Below are 20,758 nucleotides of genomic sequence, written 5' to 3' on the forward strand. Positions count from 1 at the left end.
GAGGACCTGAGTTCAATTCCAGATGGCTTACAACTGCCTGTAACCCCAGCTGCAGGAAGATCTCACACCTCTGTGGGTACCTGCATTCATGTGCACATATCCCAACATACACGTAATTAAAATTAAAAAGAAATTTTAAAAGTTTTTTTAAATAGATGTTCAAGTGTAGCTCTGCATAATTGATGGCTTCTGTCAGGATGGGGGTGGGAAGGACTTATTATGACCATGCTCTGGTGAGTATATGGGCAACCTAAATTTAATTTTGTTGTTGTTGTTGTTGTTGTTTAAGGGTGAGTCCCAAAGGATAGGGCATGGGCCTGGGAGGACTGGGAAGTAAGTATGATTGCGCTGCATTATGTGAAATTCCCGAATAATTAATAAAAATATTGGAAACAAAAAAAAACTGGAAAAAATTCAAGACATAAATAAGGGTGAGTTAGGAAGTCAAAGGAACTTGGAGGCAGTGGAGGAAATTAAGTATTGTCCAGTGTAAAGTAAAACACTGTATAAAAAGACAAATAACTAGAGACCACACTTTAAAAAAAAGACGGATTGTATTTTATTCTATTTTTATTTTTTGAAACAGGGTCTCACAGTGTGCTGCAGCTTCCTCCTTAGAAGGGTTGAGATTACAGGTGCAAGAAATGACATCAGCTCTAGTTTTGTTAGACCCCCGGAAAACTCAGGTATCCGGGGTCCCAGACCACGACCGAGGTCTCACCCCAATCACCAGGCAGATTCTAGAGCTTGATGCAAACTGCATGAGGCTTTATTGTTTTTTAAGGAGCTAACCCCATGTTAGCTTGGGTCTTTTACCCACCTGCCATGGCGGATGGCTAGAAAAGACACCTCCAACCGGCTGCCCAGCGATCTTGTAGGGCAGCGTAAGGGGAGTGTCTAGGGGTACGCAAGGCTCAGGATTGGTGTGCCTCCAGGCTTGGAGGGCTTGCCCTGTGTTGATTGGCCAATTGGTTGTTATAGCCCATAGGCCCTCCCAGGGTGGTTGCTATGCTCTGTGCATCATTGCTGTGCGCTTGTCCGTAAAGTACACCCATAGTCATAAATCATAGCACCACCAGCTAACTTCTGATTGGTTCCTTGTCACGAGGCAGGCACTTAACCTCTAGTGACTAAGGCAAGGTCATAGCGAGCACATGTTACTGTCATGGCTGCCAAAATGGGGGGCTGGTCCCTTCAGTTTGTCTTTTGAAAACTGATTTTCCTTTATTTGAGATAGTATCTTCTGGATTCCAGCCCTGATATTACTATGTAGCCAACAGTGACTTTGAACATGAACTTCTGATTCCCCGACTTCAATGTTTCAAGTGTTGGGATTATAGACATAAACCCCCTCCTAGCAATCTTAGTCGTGTGTGTGTGTGTGTGTGTGTGTGTGTGTGTGTGTGTGTGTGTGTGTGTGTTGGCCAAAAGAAGGCATCAGTATTGTGTTTGATGTCTCCCCACCTTATTCATTGAGACCAAGTCTCTCACTAAGCATAGAGCTCAGTAATTGGGATAGATTAGCTAGCCAATGAGCTCCATGAACCTGTCTCTGTCCCCCAGCTCTGGCGTTTAAAGTTGTACCATGATACCTGACTTGTACCTGGCTGCTGCGGCTCCAAATGGAGGTTCTCATGCTTGAGAGGCAGGTATTTTACTGCTGAGCCAACCCACCCCCCCACCCCCCACCCGCACCATCTCTCTCTTAACAATTTTGTCTTTAGCATTTAAAAACCCGGTAATCAGTCTGTTCATTTGGCAAACTCACATTCCACAACAAAAGCATCCTATGGATGTGATACCATTGAGACTCCTGTATTGGTTGGAATTAAAACCTGTTGCGAGAAACAGTAAGTAAACAGCAGTAGTAGAAATGATGTCCCCACACTCGGTATGTTTGCAGATGGTTTCAGTGCTCCATGATACAAGTGGCCTGGATACTGTCTTCCTTGCTGTATTGCCAAGTATGGCTTCTGCTATGTCTTGAATATACCTTACCAAAATTCCATTTACTGGAAACCTAATTTGGTATTTGGCGATGAGATCTAATTAAATTTAGGGTCTAATTAAAGTTAAACAAGGTTAGGGGGATGGTGCCCCATGATTAGTGACTTCATATAAAAAAAGAGTCACTTGAAATTGTAAATTCTAGCAGTCTCATTGTGTGGCCCCTGTGCCGTGTTGTGACACAGTAAGAAAGGCCTCAATAGATATTAGCATCTCAAATTTAGGCTCCCCAGCCTCCAGAACACTGAAAACTAACCTTCTTTTCCTGTATTTATTTGTTTGTGTTCAGGCAGGGTCTCATGAAACATAGCCTGAACTCAAACTAACTGCATAGCCAAGGATGGCCTCAAATTTCTGCTCCTCCTGCCAGTACCACCACAGTGTAGGAATTACAGGCATGTGCCACCATGCCTGGTTTATAATGAGCCGCAGGGTGAACCTAGAGCTTCCTGTATGCTGTGAGAGCAACATTAAAGAAAGTGAGACCACCTTTATAGCAAAATGTGCATTTGAAAAAACGCAGTGACATGTACATTCTAGCCAATTGGAAAGAGGATATGGTGGGTCATGGCTGTAATCCAAGCACTCAGGAGATGGAGACAGGAGGATCAGAAGCCTTTAGCTATACAGCGGGTTCAAGATTCCATGAAGAATAATTCCTAGAGAGCCAGGCGTGGTGATGCCTGCCTATACTCTCACCCTCAGGAAGTAGAGGCCAGAGGGGTAAGAGTTCAAGGCTAGACTTGGCTACAAAGTGAGTTTAAGGCTAGTCTGACCTACACGAGACTCTTCCTCAAAATCCACCAATAAAAAGGACAATAAATCCCAGAAATTCCATATCCCACTTATACTTGTATCCTATTGATTAAAAGTTACTTATGCTGACAGCTAGCGGCCAAGGATGCTGGGAAACATTCCTAGGAGGCCACACACCAGTCTAAATATCTTTTTTTTATTATTTCTTCGAGACAGGGTTTTTCTGTGTAGCCCTGGCTGGCCTGGAACTCATTTGTAGACCAGGCTGGCCTCAAACTCAGAGATCCACCTGCCTCTGCCTCCTGAGTACTAGGATAAAAGGTGTGCACCACCACCACCCTGTATTCTTTTTTAAATTACTACTAGAGAGGAAAGGTCAGAGACAAAGCTGGCAGGGTCTGACACTACTCCAAGTTCCTAAAGGAAATGCTTCACTGTTGCTATTTCAGCTTTTCCTTTGCAATGAGAGGAAAGTACCCGAGCCTCTAGCATTATGATCCCAGGTTGACTAACAACCTTGCTTCTGCTGATAATTCCCTACATGTGACTTTGGTTAATTTCCTAAAGACATTAAAATTGAGATGGTTCAGGGGTTAAGAGCATTGACTGCTCTTCCAGAGGTTCTGAGTTCAACGTCTATGATGAGATCTGATGCATGCAGAACACTCATACATAAAATATAAATAAAATAAAATAAAATAAAAACATAAAATTGTCGGAACACTTAACCCACGACTCACGACTCATTCTTAACTTCCACATTGGAAAAGCTTTTTGTTTGTTTGTGTTTTGTTTTGGTTTTTCGAGACAGAGTTTCTCTTTGTAGTTTTGGAGCCTGTTCTGGCACTCAGTCTGTAAACCAGGCAGGCCTCCAGTTCACAGAGATCTACCTGCCTCTACTTCCCGAGTGCTGGGATTAAAGGGTGTGCCATCACTGCCTGGCAAGTTTTTTGTTTGTTTGTTTTTTAAATGTACATTGGTGTGAGGGTTTCAGATCCCCTGCAACTGCAGTTGCAGACAGTTGTGAGCTGCCTTGTGGGAGCTGGAAATTGAACCCCGCTCTGGAAGAGCAACCAGGGTTCTTAACTGCTGAGCCATCTCTCTAGGTCCCTGTTGGAAAGTTTTATGCCCACAAAAACATGTCAACTGCAAGATGAATTGTGTGAGTAGCTTCAGGATGAATGCTTAATATGCAGCCACCACAGAGCCCAAGAACTTAATCTTTTCTTCCAATTAAGCAGGTATCCCCAGTACTCCTTCCCTTCAGCCAATGTCACTGAGTTGCAATTAGTTACCCTGGTCTTGGTGTGGTTTCAGTATATTATTTAGACAGGCAGAATACTTGTAGAGCCACCTGCAGTGACTTCAGCCTGGATAGAGCAGCTCAGTAGAGTAAATAAATACTCACTGTACGCCTGTGGTGGGCAAGCCCTGAGCACAGAAACGGTGATAGCTTACGGGAGAGAGAAACTCAAATGGGACAGTGCTCTGAGGCTAGCATGTTGGCACATGTCTCTCATCCCAGCATTCCAGAGGCAGGAGAAGCATGAGCCCAGGCCAGCCCAAGAAGTGAATATTTATCTCTCTCCAACATATTTGCAAATAAATAGGCAACTTAGCAAAGGAGTTTTTCAACTTAACAGCATACATTATATATGTGTATGAAAATATAATGAAGCCCATTGCTATGTGTAATGAGTGTGAGCCCTAATAAAAAGCATTTGAAAAATAACAAGCAAGGGAATTCTGAAATGATCAGCACAGTTGTTCCTTTGCCACTGGCATTGTGACCTCTGTTAATTTAGCCTAATGGTACTTTTACTGAATATCTTGAAGATATTCAATATCTTGAAGAAGTTAGCTCTCTCCCTCTTTTGCTACAGAAAATAAAACAAAATCAAAAACATGAAGCAGACAAAAAAAAAAAAAAAACAGCTCAGATAATGAGCAGCCGTCTCTCAAGTTACTTCCTTCCTTTTTCTTTCAATCAGCTACAAAGTTTACTTGGCTGACTGGCTTTTTGTCATCTCCAAGCCTATCTCCAGGAGGCTTGCTTCATTTCTGCCTTACCCTTGGTGCCACACAGGCCTCTTACTACTTTTCTGCCTCTATCCTTCTTCAGGCCGTCACTCAAAATCCTAATTAACTAATCCATTCTCTCCTGTTTAACTCTCTTAGATGGAGAAATTCTAGAAGCAATTTGCTTCTATTTCAACTTTATTTTCCAAAACCAACTAAATAGAAGAAAATTAATCCTTATAAAATTTAGAAGTTATAGTGTCCCAAATCACTGAAGAGTATTTGTTAGTGTGGTTATATTTGGGACTAATTAGAGGAAAATAATGAAAATAAACCTATATATTTCTAGACGTCTCCAATAGGAAGTGAAGCATCACAGAGAAAAAGGTGCCCGTGCCAGCAACCGGCAAGAGATCATCCGTGTTCCTGGTCCACACCAGGGGCATTATGGGAAATGCAGTGAAAAGGTAATCCTGAATATGTGAGCTCTGCCTAGGAATTGTCAACATGATTGTCCATCAGTGTGTGTGGAACACATAAATACTCAGACATGAGACTACTGTGCCTCAGGTAGGTAGGTCTCTTTGCCTTTCCCCTAACAGATCTCAGTGAAGGGGGAAAAAGAGCAAACATATGAAAGAAGATAAAAACAGATTATTAATGAGGCAGTGTTGGTGCACGCCTTTAATCCCGGCAACTGGGAGGTAGAGACAGGTGGATCTCTGAGTTCCAGGCCAGCCTGGTTTACAGAGTGAGTTGCAGGACAGCTAGGGCTACCCTGTCTCAGAAAAAAAAAAAAAAAAAAAAAAAAAAAAAAAAAAAAACAGATAATAAGCTGAAAATTAGAAAATAAAAAAGGAAGTTTTAAAGAAAATAAAAGTTGAGGAGAATTGAAGCAAACGTGTATCATTTAAATGGGAATAAAATAATCTTTCAAAAGAAAAATCATAAATTAAAATCTGTATTGCATCATACAAAGCAGCAGAAGAAATTCTTGATATGTTGTAAACCTAAGTGTGAAAGGGAATGTTAGTGAATTTTAAAAGAACTTTGGAGTGGGGGTCTGTAGGGAAGCTGTAGCCACGCCTACTTAGGGGCTGGCTACAGGTGTGCCTGACCACGCTTGTGAGGGCGTGGTCAGAGTGACGAAGTGGGCGTGGCTACAGCTTCCCCTACAGGGGTCAGTGAGACAGCTTCTGGGTCAAGGCCAAGCCTGAAGACCTGAGTTCAAGCCCTGGCATTCACATGGTACAAGAGAACCACCTTCTCAAATGTGTTCTCTGATTTCCATATGCATATAGTCCGGGGAGCGCCCCCTCCCACAGACATACACAAACAGACAAACACAGCAAAGACTCCACAGTGGTCAATATGTTCATTTCCATAACATACTAAGGGAAGGATCCAAACGGATAGAAGAATTGGCAGTGAAAACTTAAAAGGTTATTCTCAGAAGGGGAAACGTGCCCATGGTTGAGAAACATGATCACTCCATCTTCGCACAGTTAAAGAAACGCAAGGCAGAGCAAGGAGATGAACGGTGTTTACTTATCAGATCAGCCAACTTTTAAAAGCACGATAAGAAGGCGATGTAAAAAGTCTGTGGAGTTGGAGTACAAATAGACACTTTTTTTTTCTTTTAATGGGAAAATTGAAAATAACACTCGGGTTTTAAAAGCACATACTCTTTGATCTAACTAGTTTGGGTTTAGTAGCTTCTCCGACAGGGACACTTCAAAGTCAAAATAATAAACAAATGAGAACAACCTAAAAAGAAATCTACCAACTAGGGCTAGCAAAGCAGAAGATAAATAGTCTAATGTGTGAGAGCCTTCAATGATTTAAAATAATGGCATGGGATATGTATGTAGAGATGGGAATATTTAATCAAGCACTGTGCTGTGAGAAAGAAGTACTGCAAAGGGTAGAAATATTTCCCATCACAGAAAGACCTTTAAGGTTTACACATGAGAAATCTGTGGCAGAGCAAAGAAATTATACTCATTGCCTTTTTAGGAGACCCAGAGTCTGGGGCGCAAGAGGGGTATTTTTGCTGGGTGGTAGTAGCACACAATAATAAACAAATGAGAACAACCTAAAAATATATATGTTTGTACATATTTGTGCATATATGTATATATGTGTACACACACACACACACACACACACACACACACACACACACACACACGCCTAATGCCCACAGAGGCCGGGAGAAGTTTCTGGATGTCCTGGGACTGAAGTTAGAGATGGTTGTGAGCTGCCATCTGTGGACGAGAAACAGCATCATCTTCCCATAAAAATGCTTCTCGGCTATGAGGTTTGAGCTGACTATCCCATCTCTCTCTCTCTTTTGACTATTCCCCCCTCTCTCCTTCCCTCCCTTTCTCTCTCTCTCTTTCTTTTTTCAAGACAGGGCTTTTTTTTTAACATTTATTTATTTATTATGTATACAACATTCTGCTTCCATGTCTATCTGCACACCAGAATAAGGCACCAGATCTCATAAGGGATGGCTGTGAGCCACCATGTGTTTGCTGGGAATTGAACTCAGGACCTCTGGAAGAGCAGTCAGTGCTCTTAACCTCTGAGCCATCTCTCCAGCCCAAGACAGGGCTGTTTTGTGTGTAACAGTCCTGGCTGGCCTGGTACTTGCTTTGTAGAGCAGGGTGATCTCGAACTTACTGAGATCCGCCTGCCTCTGCCTCTCAAGTGCTGAGATTAAAGGCGTGCGCCACCACCGCCTGGCATCCCCTCTTCTTTTTTATGGCACATTAATAGGAGGATCGATTGTCATCTAACTCACTCGATCTAATAGGGACTGAGAAAAACCAAGACCTCTATACTGCACCCTGACTTAATCTCATGTCCTGGGTCCATTGTATAATGCCTATCCCCTGGGCACTTCCGTCATGGGGTCCCATGTTCAGTGACGGTTTGGGCTCTAATATACCAAGAGTGAGAATGTACTCATTCCAAGGAAGACAGGAAAGCTGCAAACACTTTTGTTAGCATCCTTGACTTGTATACATTTCACATAACTGACCCATTCAGTCAACAACCCCTCTTCAAAGGAGCCCTTGAAATCCTTGTTTTTTTAATGAAGAAAACTGGAGCTCAGTGACACTCTGTGAATTCCTCACAATAAACGGTGGTTTGGACTCGACTCTGTGACTTCCTGGCCCCAAAGCCTGTGTCTGTTTCATGCTCGAATTTGTGCTCTGGAGAGGAAAGAGGTTCGGGATGCAACAAATGAGGTGTTCTCTTCTCTTCTAATATAGAGCTGTGGGTACCAGGCTGCAGGTGGGGACATGAAGGGCCACACTGAGAGCAGGGAAGGAAGCAAAGGCCAGCTGTGATTGGGTATTCCCATTCTACATGGAACACACACGTTCATTCTCTCTACAGAAGTCCTGGACTGGTTCAGTGATTTACTGACCCTATCTCTGCCCTTCCAAGGGCCAGCTGGGGTGATTCTGTTTTCCTGACCCCATCTCTGTCCTTCCAAGGGCCAGCTGGGGTGATTCTGTTTTCCTGACCCCATCTCTGTCCTTCCAAGGGCCAGCTGGGGTGATTCTATTTTCTGGAATATCACAGGCAGATGATGATTAATTTTTGGCACACGTGGAATTCGAAATGTGAAACACGTGCCTGAGTGCAGTTCCTCACATGTTTCTAATCATCCAACCAGATTTCGCTTGAATCTTTTATGGTTTCTCTGAATTATTAGTGAAACTGAAAGCCAAATGTAGCTTTGGACCACTTTGTGGTTGCTATAGTAGCTGTCCCTTTTTCTAAGTCCCTCATGGGCTTGGTGAAAATTATTATTGTAGTAAAACCTCTTAGTCATACTTTCCAGGGGGTTGGGTTTCTTAGTTTGTCACATGGATAAATACTATGTTAGAGCAATATGTTTGGGTGTGGCTTTGCCTTTGATTGTACAGAAGAGAAATCATTAATGCTATAGGCCTGGGTAGAGTCTGGAGGAAACTATGGGAATTTCCAGGTTCTTGTGCCTTTAGAAAATGACCTGGCTCAGGGATTCAAGGGAAGTGATGGAAATAATGACAGTCTATCAGCAAAGAAAAAGGGGACCTGGGGTTAGGTCTTAGTCAGTAACATACCTGCTGCATGCATGCATCAAGGGCCAGCAGGCAGAGGATTCCTAACTCTCCCTGGACCATAAGCATGGGGACCTGAGTTTGGACCTCCAGCACCTATGTAAAAAGCCAGGTGTGGGAATGCATGTCTCTAACCTAGCTATGGAGTTTGGGGAAGGGTCCGAATCCACATAAAGGTGGAAGAAGAGAGCAAACTCCATAAAGTTGTCTTTTGGCCGTAGCGGGCGCATCTGCACGTACACATTATATATACACAAACGATAATAAATAAAATTCTCTTATTTATTTCCATTTATTTATTTGTTTTTTATTTTTTATTTATTTATTTATTATGTATACAGTATTGTGCCTGCATGCCAGCAGAGGACACCAGATCTCATTCAAGGTGGTTGTGAGCCACCATGTGGTTGCTGGGAATTGAACTCAGGACCTCTGGAAGAGCAGTCCGTGCTCTTAACCTCTGAGCCATGTCTCCAGCTCATTTGTTTTGTGTGTTTGTTTGAGACAGGTTTTTCTCTCTGTGTTGCCCTGGCTGTCCTGGAACTCACTCTGTAGACTAGGCTGCCTCTGCCTTCCAAGTTCTGGGAGTAAGGGTGTGCACCACCACCAGATTACGCTATTTTTAACAGGTGGAGAATAATTGAGGCAGACACCCAATGCCATCCTCTGCACACATAGATTCACACAAACACACACACCCCACATATTCTAATAATAATAGCAATAAAATGAGAACATTAATAAAAAAGAAAACGAATGCTCTGCCTGAGAATAGAAATGGCCCAAAGATCTGGGAAATGTTAGAGGTTCAAATGTACTTGATTGCAGAGCTGGTGAATGAATATTTATGAGCCATTTCGCATAACACATGCATTCTCCTGTGTTTGTATATGATAAACTTTTCTCCTTACATGTAGCCCTGGGAAGTATGGGTGTCATGAGTGTGCTATGCAGAAACATATGAACATATTTGTGTTTTTTCATAATGTTAGAATTTATTAAATAACAGCAAATACAGTAAATAATAATTCGCCAGATAATCCTGCCTGCTTGACAATGTGACTGAGGCAAATCCAGGTTTCTTATTGCAATCTTCGTTACACATACCGATTCTCCTATTACACATCACACAGCAAATCTTCCTCTCTATCTGTGAAGGCATTTGTGTGTTTACAAAATAAATACAAGCTAGAGGCTATTGCCAAGTTCAAGAGGGTTCCAAAGTGGGCTGACAGAAACGCAATGAAGTCTGCACTGGGAAGAAAATAAACCCAAAACAGCTACATGGGAAGAAGCAATTGCTGCAGAGAGCAAGCCGCGAAAGAGTCAGGGATTCAAGAGAAGATGTAGCCAGTTGCCGAGATGAAGGGGCAGAACTAGATCCATAGCAAAGTAACAGCAGGTTTAGGTCCAGATGGGTCAACAGGTGGCCAGGGAGAGGGCAGCTCGGTGGGGAACTGAGTTGAGCTAAGCAAGCAAGCAGCAGCCCTCCCTGGTTTCTGCTTCAGTTCTTGCTTGTGCTCCAGCCCTGACTTCTCTCAATGACTACTGGGACTGGGAAAGGTGAGCTGAATGGGGAAGGGAATGAACAGGAAAATGTGGAGAGCAGTGGCCAGAGCAAAGACTTGGATCAGGGAGACAGGGATAGTGGTAGAAATAGAGTAGAAATTAGGATTATTAGAATTATATAACTAGACTGTACTGAGGCGGGCAGAGGGGTGACTAAGTGGTTGGTATCATGCAGTACTTTCAAACAAGACACAAGCTTGTTTCCCAGCACCCATAGTGGGTGGTTCTATAACTTCATTTCAGGAGATCCAGTGCCTCTTCTGGCCTTCCCAGGCACCTACACTCATGTATACATACCTGCCCACATGTACACACATAATTCCAAATACAAATGTCTCTACTGAATCTCAATTCAATTCCAGAGAAGTTTGAACCCCTACCATATACAAGGCGGGCTGATAATGTTTACTGCATTTATTTCTTATGGAAGTCCAGAACTTAAACGGAGCAGTTGCCGAATCTCTACAATTACCTCCAGTTCTTCCATGTAGTAGTGTCCTTCTGTTAAGTTTGTTTGTTTTGAGACAGAGTTTCTCTGTGTAACAGCCCTAGCTATCCTGGAACTCACTTTGTAGACCAGGCTGGTCTCAAACTCACAGAGATCTGCCTGCCTCTGCCTCCCGAGTGCTGGGATTAAAGGTGTGTGCCACCACCGCCTGGCCCAGGTATTCCTTGATTCTGCATATTCTGGGTCATTTCTGCCCTTCTGTGTGACAGCCTGTATCATCTCTTGCTTGGGCTTTCTAGTTCCAAGGGCTCTGTGGACTCAAGCACTCACTTCCTTTATCCTAGCACAGAGATTCAACGCACCCAAGATGAATAACAAACTCAGTAACACAAAGAATGTTGTCCCCTGTATAGTCTTGGGTGGCATGTTAGCAGAAGAGGGGCAGATCTATGACTGAAAACTCTGCAGAAAGTCCAGTGTTTTTATTTCAAGACACCAAGAAGAAAGGAAAGAAGTCCGGCATTTTTAGTCTATATAATCCAAAGGATTTGGGGATTTTGTTGTTGTTTCTTTCCTTTTGTTATGAAAAATGGCCAGTTCCTAGAAACCGGTCTTTCAGTATATTCTAGGATGGCAGGTAAAAAGCCACAGCGGTAGGCAATCAGAAACACAGTTATTCTTTCTTAGCATATTTATTTGTCCATCCATTTATTCCTTTGGTTCTTTGATCACCGGGTTATCTATTAAAAAGCTAGACAAAAAGTTTACAAAGTAACTCATCACAAGGCTCGCTCTCAAAGAGCAGACAGATAAGAGGCTACAGTAAGACTCCAGAATGGGAGCTTTTTAAACAAGGACCTAAGGAGAACCTAAAACAATGCAAGAGGGTAGGGAAGGCCTTGTTCGAGAGGAGTACTGACCTGAACATGTAACGCACTTTGACAAAAGAGGAAAGAAAAGAAGTCCCAGCAGAAGGAATTGGGGGTGGGGGTGGGGGTAGGGGGGTAGGTAGGGGGGTGGGGAAGTCAGTACAAAAGGGAGTAAGGAATTCTGTGATGCTAACATGGGGGGGATTCCGATGGTGACTCTAATACAAGCCAAGGAAAGGGTCAATAGATATGAAATTCAGCAAGAGAAAATAAAAGACGCTTGTGATGAGTGGCTCTAGCCCTCCCAGTGTCTTGGACAACAGTGGATGATTCCCTGAGCTTCTGGTTAGGCCCTTAAGTTAGGCCCTTGTCTGTGTGCAGCCACCTTGAGCAAGTTACTGCTAATCTCTTGTGAGAAACTGAGGCCTTATCTTCAGGACAATGAGAAACCCTGCAGGGCAGGAAGCAGTAAATTGGGTGACGGGTTAGGATTTTTGGGAGATCTCTCTGACTCCAGCAATGCAGCCAGAGGAGGGTGATTGGAGAACTCGTCAATGGTTCAGATGAGAGAGGGTGGTGGCCCAAGATAAGTTAGTGCCGTGATGGATAATTGATGGAAAGCCATCGACAACCTTTAAATTGCAAAGGAAGAGTCACAGTCTAGCCGAAAGCCTGCTTCCTGAGAGACACACAACAATGTGTTTAGCCGGTTGTGATTTTGGCATAGCAAGGAATGGCTGCTTTATATTCCTAATAGTTTCACTGAAGTGTAACCATCACGTAATGTCGCACATGTGTCTTGTACGTTTTGTTGTCTTGGAGATGCTCAAGCACCTGAGAAACTATCATTGCAGTGGAGAAGTCAAATGTTTTTCCATCACCTCCGAAAGGGAAACAAGACATTTTAGAACAGAAATATCCCAAAGGACACCAGAAACATAAGGACATATCTGTCCTTAAGCTGACAGGGGTGAGTGTTTCCTATTTCTTTTACCTGTGCAAACCTCACCTGAGCCTGACAAGGACATTCCTGTGTGTGATAGCTTGTCCCACTTTCCCTCCCACTGGAAACATCTTCATGAGGGGCTTGAAGACTCTTGTTCATTACCCCAAAGAGTGATTCAAACTTTCAAAGTTGTGCAATCCTATTGAGTTAAATTTTTACAAGGCCTTGGTCAGCCTAGCGTGGGTGAGGCATGAACAGGCCGGGTGGAGGGCGAGAGAGAGGGAGACATGTGGCAATATTAGTCACCTCACAAATGTGCGTGGTGTGAACATCCTCAAGCACTAACTTGTGGGTGCCTTGTTCTTTGAGCTGATAAAACGCACAATAAAAAAAGCAATCATTTGGATTTTCTCTGATTTTGTAGCCAAGTTCAAATTGTGTTAGGTGGCTTTTTGTTTGTTTTTGAGAGAGGGTCTCATCTAGACCAGACTAGCCTTGAATTCAAAGAGATTATACCTATCAGTCTCTGCCTCCCTACTGCTAGGATTAACCAGCTAACTCTATGTTATTTTTAGCTGAAAGAAATATCTCTGTCGTAGTAAAACAAGGTCTGTTACTAGAATGTTCCTTATCCAGGCACCAGGACTCTCAGTACAACTTTCCCTTTTTGGAGTCCCATTCCATCCTCTCAAATTCCTTTCAGAGTTCTGATCCTTTCAGAGTTTCATTTCTGTGAAATGTTTGAATCTTAAAGTATTGGCATAGACCAGAGTCTCAATAAATATCTGTCAAACAGACTAATGAGCGTTTTGATGCTGCATGCAGGGCAGGAAGATAAATGACATAGGTTCATTTTCTGTAGTTGTTTGTGGCCTGGAATCAAAGATGGTTATACATGGGCCTGCTAACTAGAGCCCAAGTTTAGTGCTCCTGTCTCGGGGGCTGCTTTTGGGGGGGGGAGAAACAGTGGAGGGCAGAGCTAAATCTGGGCTGTGGCTGGCCATGTACGGTAAAGAACCCAGTGGAAGCTAGGTGAAGGCCCACGATTTTCAATTACCTTCTGTAACTTGAAACAGACACTTGAGGCTTACATGCAAGAGTAGACACCAGCTACCCCTGACCCCAACTTTCTGGATAATTTGCTGATTTACTGGTGATGAAGTCTTCAGCCACTTGCCATTGTGTTTGATGCACAGAGATGGTTTGATCCTAACTTTGGGTTGCCTGGAGAGGGTTAACCATACAAATAGTGCTTTCTGACATATTTAACAGATGTTCCAGGAAGGGTAAGTAAAGGATGCCATATTCAGGCCTAGTGCCTAGGAATAGTAGCAGGAAAATGAAGAACTCCTGGCAGACGGGTGTGGGTGAATAGGTCCAATGCAAAGTCCAAGAAGCCCATGTACTCTTTCTGCTCAGGGATAGAGGCACGTGGGGAGACTTGGCTCCTTCCATCACATTTAAATGCTGGAAAAGTTGTGAACACATCTTGACTCCCACTTTCCCTTAAGTTGGCTTGTTTATTTTGTTTTGTTTTGGTGTTGAGACAAGGTGTCACTGTGTAGCCCTGCCTGGCCTGGAACTGGTCTCAAATGAGTAGAAATCTGTCTGCCTCTTTCTCCTGAGTGCTGAAATTAAAGGTACATGTCACCCTACCTATCTAGTGAGTCATTTTTAGGCTTCACATAAATCAGCCCAAGATTTAAAATATCCATTAAAATGTAGTGAAATTTTCCCAATGAGACTAGCTGGTAATGTTTTTAAAATGTGCCTCTGTCCCCTTTTCATATTACATCATACATAGGACAATATGTAAAGAGCTATGGCCAATCAACAAGACACACAGGTGCATACCAAGTGTTCACAATGTTCCAAGTCTGTACTATGCACTTCTCTATACAGCCTCTCATTTCACTGTAATGAGTATTCAGTTCTCTGCTGAGGTGCCTAGAAGGTAGGCATTATTTTTGTCCTCTGTGTAGAAATGAAGAATTGACACATGAACAGAGCTACCATCTGGCAAAGTTTGAGTTGGACCCAGAAAGTTTGTTTTCGGAGTGGAGCCTGGTGGCTTAAGAGATCCTGTTCAAATTGTCAGCTGCAACAGGCTGAATTGGGCTCTGTCCCCTTCCTCCTCTTCTTCTGTGGAGACAGATATGACTAACTCTCTTCCCTGCCCCATTCTCTCTGTCATCCTAGGGCTCATGAATGTGGACAATTTACCAGGATGCAGTATATTATGTCTAAGTGTAGCTGCCTGTGTTTGCCTTCCAGTATCTAGGCCAGGGCTCATATTCCTTCACACACATTGCATTCCATATAAAATGGAAGCTTGTGGCCAATGCGTCTTCCTGAGTGTTAGCAGATGCCAATTCCAGAAGATGAGCTATTGGATGATTGTGTCCACAGGATATGCCTGAAATAGGCACATTTACAGAGATACAACAGTCTCTACCGGTGATCACCCAAGACTAGGAGGCTGGGTGACACGGAGTGCGGGGGTTCCTTTTGGTGTGGTGAAATGTTTTATAATCGATCAGGATGTTGGTTATGCGTCTATTTGAATGTTACCAAGTCACTGAGTTGCACAATTTCAATCAGTGAATTACACATCACGAGTATACCTCCATACAGCTGTGAAAACAAGCAAATGAAAACTCACAAACAAAGCATACCATCTCTCTAAGAATTCATGGTGCTTTATTAATTTATCAGTTCTGCTTTGGGCTAGGTGGTCTGCTAGACATGAGATACAATGAGAGGAAAGCTGATCCCGGAACCAGCAGGATCCAGCAGGGAAAAGAAGCCAGCTGCACCATGGCTGTGTGCAAACAGAGAAGGGGCCCCAGCCAAACTCATAAGGGACTTGTGTGGGGAAAGTCCCTAGACCAGTGGTTCCCTGTGTGTCACAACCCCCAAGACTGCCAGAAAATTTACATTATAACTCTGAAAAGCAGCAAAATTCTAGTTATGAAGTAGCAACAAAAATAATTTTTATGGTTGGAGGTCACTACAACATGAGGAACTGTATTAAAGGGTCACAGCATTAGGAAGGTTGAGAATCACTTCCTAGGCAGTCAGGTCTGATATGACAGTTGGCAGTAGGGATAGAAGCTAGTGAAAGCTTGGAAAAAATGAGAAAGCAGGCTTTTGTTCACGTGCTGCAAAGGTCCATCATGTGTGAAAGGACCAAGAGGAAAATGTTCGAAAGCCAAGTAGATGCTAAAGACACCACCTACTCCTCTTTGGGCCTTACATCTGTGCCATGAAGAGGTGAGGTGAGTAGTTTTCAAGCTTGGCTTTTAGAATTACCCAACCTAACTCCAGAGATAACTGTACTCAGTGCTTTTGGCATCGGGATTTCTTTTTCTTTTCTATTTTGAGTTCCAGATGGTTATTTTCTAATGTGATCTACCAATTCAGTGTTCCTCCTGACTCAGGGAACAGAGACCTTCACAGGCTTCACAATCCTTAGATGCTGCCTTTGTGGGGGCCTCAGCCTTTTGCTTCATTGGCAGCCATGTTAGCTTGGTTTCACCACGCTTTTCTAACTTATGGTTTCTGATTCCTCTTGGCTGTTCTTTCAGCAAGAGATGCTCCAGTGATAACCCACTAGAATTTGACTGCATTTGACTCATTTCTTTTGGATTTCTCCCGTGTGTGTGTGTGTGTGTGTGTGTGTGTGTGTGTGTGTGTGTGTGTGTGTGTATGTGTGTCTGCTTTCCTCTGTGGAGAACAGCCTGTTTATCTGCTGAAGATTCCTCTTGGATAGGAACAAAAACTTACGTTTTCCAGTCAGAAAACAAAAATGAAAGCATAAAGATGGTTCTGGATTTTAGGGGATATAGTCCATGATGCTTACCTAACGTGGTACTGAACACCTGTAGACCCAGCAGCCAGGAGGTAGAAGTAAACAAACCAGAAGTTCAAGAACATCCTTGACAGCATACTAAGTTCAAGATCAGCCTGGTTTACATAAGACCCTGACTCAAAAATGGAAAATCCTGGAGACTGAAGATACAGTACAGTACTGACGAGGACAAGAGTTTCAGGGTTCATTAGGTTCAGACCAGAGGAAACAACAACAGAAAATAAGCAAGGACCAAGAACAGTGAGATTCTCATTATGCAATGGAACAGATGATTTGAAAGAAACAAATCTTGTGTTTCTTGTTTGTTTTTGAGACAAGGTCTCAAAGGTGAACCAATATCCAGTCATGAAGCTCCCAAGATCAGCTGTGTAGACAGTCTTTTGGGGGAGGTGACAAGCCATGAGGCCTGAGTAAGAACTGATCTTTGCAAGTCTATGAGCAGAACGTTATTAGTGATGTGTGTGTATGTTTGGAGTGTATGCATGTTCCTAGAAGCACACACACACACACACACACACACACACACACACACACACACACACACACACACACACTGTTGTTGTTTCAAGGAAGAGATAGTGGAAACAATAGAAGAGAAATAAGAGGTCCCTTATTAAAACATGATAAGAAGGGGATGACACACTAAGAAAAATGAATTCATTATATAGGAAGTAATTGAGTATATTTTTGTGTGGTGATATTTTATTTATCCTTGTATGTTTGCATCAAGGATACTGAGTGGTATTTAACAGCTGTGTTACAAATGAAATCAATAGCCCATGGTGGTGGTGCACGGCTTTAATCCCAGAATTTGGGAGTCAGAGGCAGGCAGATCTCTGTGATCAGATCAGCCTGGTCTACAAGAGCGAGTTCCAGGACAGGCTCCTAAGCCACGCAGGCATCCCTGTCTGAAAAAAGAACAGAAACAACAACAACAACAACAAAAACAAATGAAATCAATAGAAGAGAGATTGAAAGGTAGGAACCATTGGATATTTCCGAGAAAATGAATAGTGAGAGAATCCACAGCACACAAGAAAGGCACCCCTAAGGTACAGGGAGGACTTGGAAGGCAAAGCAAAGATTTTCTGAACAGGGACAAGAAGTAGTGTCCCCTCCTAATAGCTGGAGACTTTGCCTGGGGAGAGGGGGATGTTGGGCGGAAGAAGGTCAGCTGCACAAGGCTCAGACTTGCAAGGATTGCCCTGGGTTTGAACACCCAGGCAAGATAGCATACCATGTAAGCATGGCAGTGCCAAGGGCCATGATCGAGGGATGGCATAGATTTCTCGAAGGTTACATCCCATGTGGGTAGTATACGGGTGATATGGAGTGGGCAGCTCAAGGAAAACATACTGATACAGAAGTCAAGAAGGAGCTCAAAGCTAAGAAGAGAAGGAAGGGACCAAGACAACAAATCTTCAATGAGCCTGAAGCTAGAAGACTGGGAAGCAGGGCGGGAGCGCTTTGCAATTTAACGGTAGCTACCTGTTATTTCATAGACACTCCCTGAAGAAAGGCTAAGGCTTTTACTCACAGTATCCTCACAGTATGCTTATGTCTTATTGATGAGAAACTTGAGGCTTGCCGAAGTTAAACACACTGCTTACATTTTTTTCTAATTAGGAAAAAGAAACTACATCTGGCCAATAAAGCTTAAGCCCCACACTGATATAAATATTATTCTTGTTGTACAACAACATTTGACTCCTGCATCCTTTTATTGTGGGCTGATAACCCGGGGCTAGTTCTGTCAACTCACTGGGCACTGCAGGATGAAGTCCAAGTTTCCTACAGTGACTCACGAGGCAGGTCATAGTCCAAACCCACACTCTCCTCTGTGGACACAGGCTCCCACACCATGCTGGCCTCGACTGTTTTCTCTCTGAATGCAGCTGGGCAGCCTTTGTGCATAGTGCTTGCTGTCTGGGGGTGGCATGACCTTTGACCTCATCTCTTCCTGCTGGACTCATTCATGTCCTTGGGTCGTTAGCACCCGAGTTCTCCAACCTAAAGAAAATGAGAGTGTGTGGGCTGTCATCTTTGCAGACCTCTAAGGCATTTCCTATGGCTCTCCTTGCCTTGGAGCTGTGGACAGCTTGACCGGGACTCCTTCTACAAGCCCACAGTTCCTGTCCCTTTGGTTTACTGTTTCATCACTGTGTTTCTTGTTTGTTTTTGAGACAAGGTCTCACTCTGTAACCCAGACTGGCCTCAAACTTGTGGCAATCTTCCATGCCTCACTAAATGAGGAATTGGGCTTTTTTTTTTTTTTATTTTCCATTACTGGGAATTGAACCTTTTCAGTGTGATGCAAGTGATCTTTCATTGAGCTATATCTCCAGCCCTTACCATGTTGATGGTCCTAGAAAAAAGAAAGAAGAAGGTTTATATCATGTTTAGGTCATTGGTTTAGGTCATTGGTTTCATGCCAAGAACTCCTGGTTTGTACCTCTGAAGCCAGATCATGTTCACAGAGCATCTTTCAGTCTCTGGAAAAGAGCAAAAATGTACACAATGTTTTAAATGTAGCCAATAAATTCAAGACATCTGTGGTTATCAATGACACAACTGCCGTTCTAGTAAAACAAATTCTAATACTTTTGTAATTACCAAACTAAAGCAACCACACAGTTGCTTTATATTAGTTGTGGTATCATGAAGTTAAGGTGAGTCACTCACTCACGATTTCACCGTCTGCTTAGAAGACAGAGCATGTATTTCTTGCTTCTATTTCTTTGCACGTAAAATAGCAGCGAGAGGCAGGCTCCCGTACACTCCGGAGGCCAAGTAACAGCATGGTTGTGAAAATCCCTTTAAAACTTGTGACATGTTGAAGGGGTGGTCACGCTCCTTAGCGTGCTGCAGGAACTTTCTAGAATGCGTACCCTGCTGGGTTCACCTGGAAATGCTGGGTTAGGGACCCACCAACATCACAGCAGGAAAGTCCTGCACCAAGATCTTCAGGAAACAGGAACGAATCCTAGAGAAAGAAGGGGAAATGCACACCAAACTTCACAGACTCTGCTTGAAAGATGAAAAATTAACCCGGCGCCGTTGGGGGTGGAAGTGTGAATGGCGGTGCTGGACGCTGGGTCTTCAACGTCCGGACACTTTTCCTTCCCTAAAGCCATTTTAGTCAAAGGTCATGTGTGTGTCCTGTCAAAGGCCAGCTTCCAATGGAATCACTGTCCCCCGGGATAGCGGCCCCCTGACTCCATCTGCCTTGGAGACATCCCAAAAGCAAACGGCCCAGCGCAAACAAGCGCAGTCAGGAGCCGCGGGGCCCGGGCTCAGCTTCCAGGTCCCCTGGCCGCAGCCGAGGCCGTGTCCCCAGCGCCCTGGCTGGAGCGAGTCTCCCGGACGCCGCAGCATGAGCCGCCACGCCGCCGATCGGGTAGGGTAGGCGCCCCTCTCTGCGCGTGCTCCACGGCTGGGGCTCCCGGGTCACCGCGGCTGCACCGTGCAGCGGGGGCAAACCTTGCAAAGGGGGCCTCCGCAGCAGCCGGAAAACTAAACAAAAAACAAACAAACAAACAAACAACAACAACAACAACAACAAAGTCCGGGCTTGAGGCTGCCTTCCCGTGCACTCAGCTGGACCGAGTTCCAGGCTCGCAAACGCGGAGCTAATTTTGAGTTGTCGTTGCCAGAGTCCGTTTGGCTTTGCAAAGGCGTATCTCGTTTCTGGAAAACAAGCCAGTGGCAGTTGCAGAGACGGGCTGGGGACGAGTCTCGGCTCAGCACGGCTCGCGCCTGTGGCGACGAGCGAGCGAGCCCCTTGACCAGAGCCAGCTGCAGGGGGCTGTGAGCTCTGCCCTTCTGAGACAGCCAGCCTCCTGGCCTTCTTGTTTATGACTTGTCTGTCGGGCAAGCGCTTGGCAAGGCTGGGGAACACTGAAGCCGTCTGTTTGAGTAGTGTCCCCTGTGCTTCTTCCTACACTGGCCTCAAGGAGACAGACCGTTTTCCGAGGGGCAAAGCCCCCTCCCTGAAGCCAGATGGCAGCATCCAGACTGCCCTTTTGTACTTTTCTGTTTGAGCAAGTCCTTCGGTTGCATCTGGCTGCTTTGGGTTAAGAAGAAAGGGCCCGGTTCTCAACTGAGCACCGGTGTTTGGGGTCTAGACTTGGAAGCCTCTGAGGGCCGAGCAGG

General features: G+C 44.1%; 1 pseudogene; it reads right to left on the bottom strand.

Annotated features, from left to right (window-relative positions):
- The window catches only part of LOC100756239, a 68,865-nt pseudogene extending 49,125 nt beyond the window's left edge, over window positions 1–19,740 (bottom strand).
- Between the last annotated feature and the right edge of the window lie 1,018 nt (window positions 19,741–20,758).

The sequence above is a fragment of the Cricetulus griseus genome, chromosome 10 (assembly GCF_003668045.3).
Source record: "Cricetulus griseus strain 17A/GY chromosome 10, alternate assembly CriGri-PICRH-1.0, whole genome shotgun sequence".
NCBI lineage: Eukaryota > Metazoa > Chordata > Mammalia > Rodentia > Cricetidae > Cricetulus > Cricetulus griseus.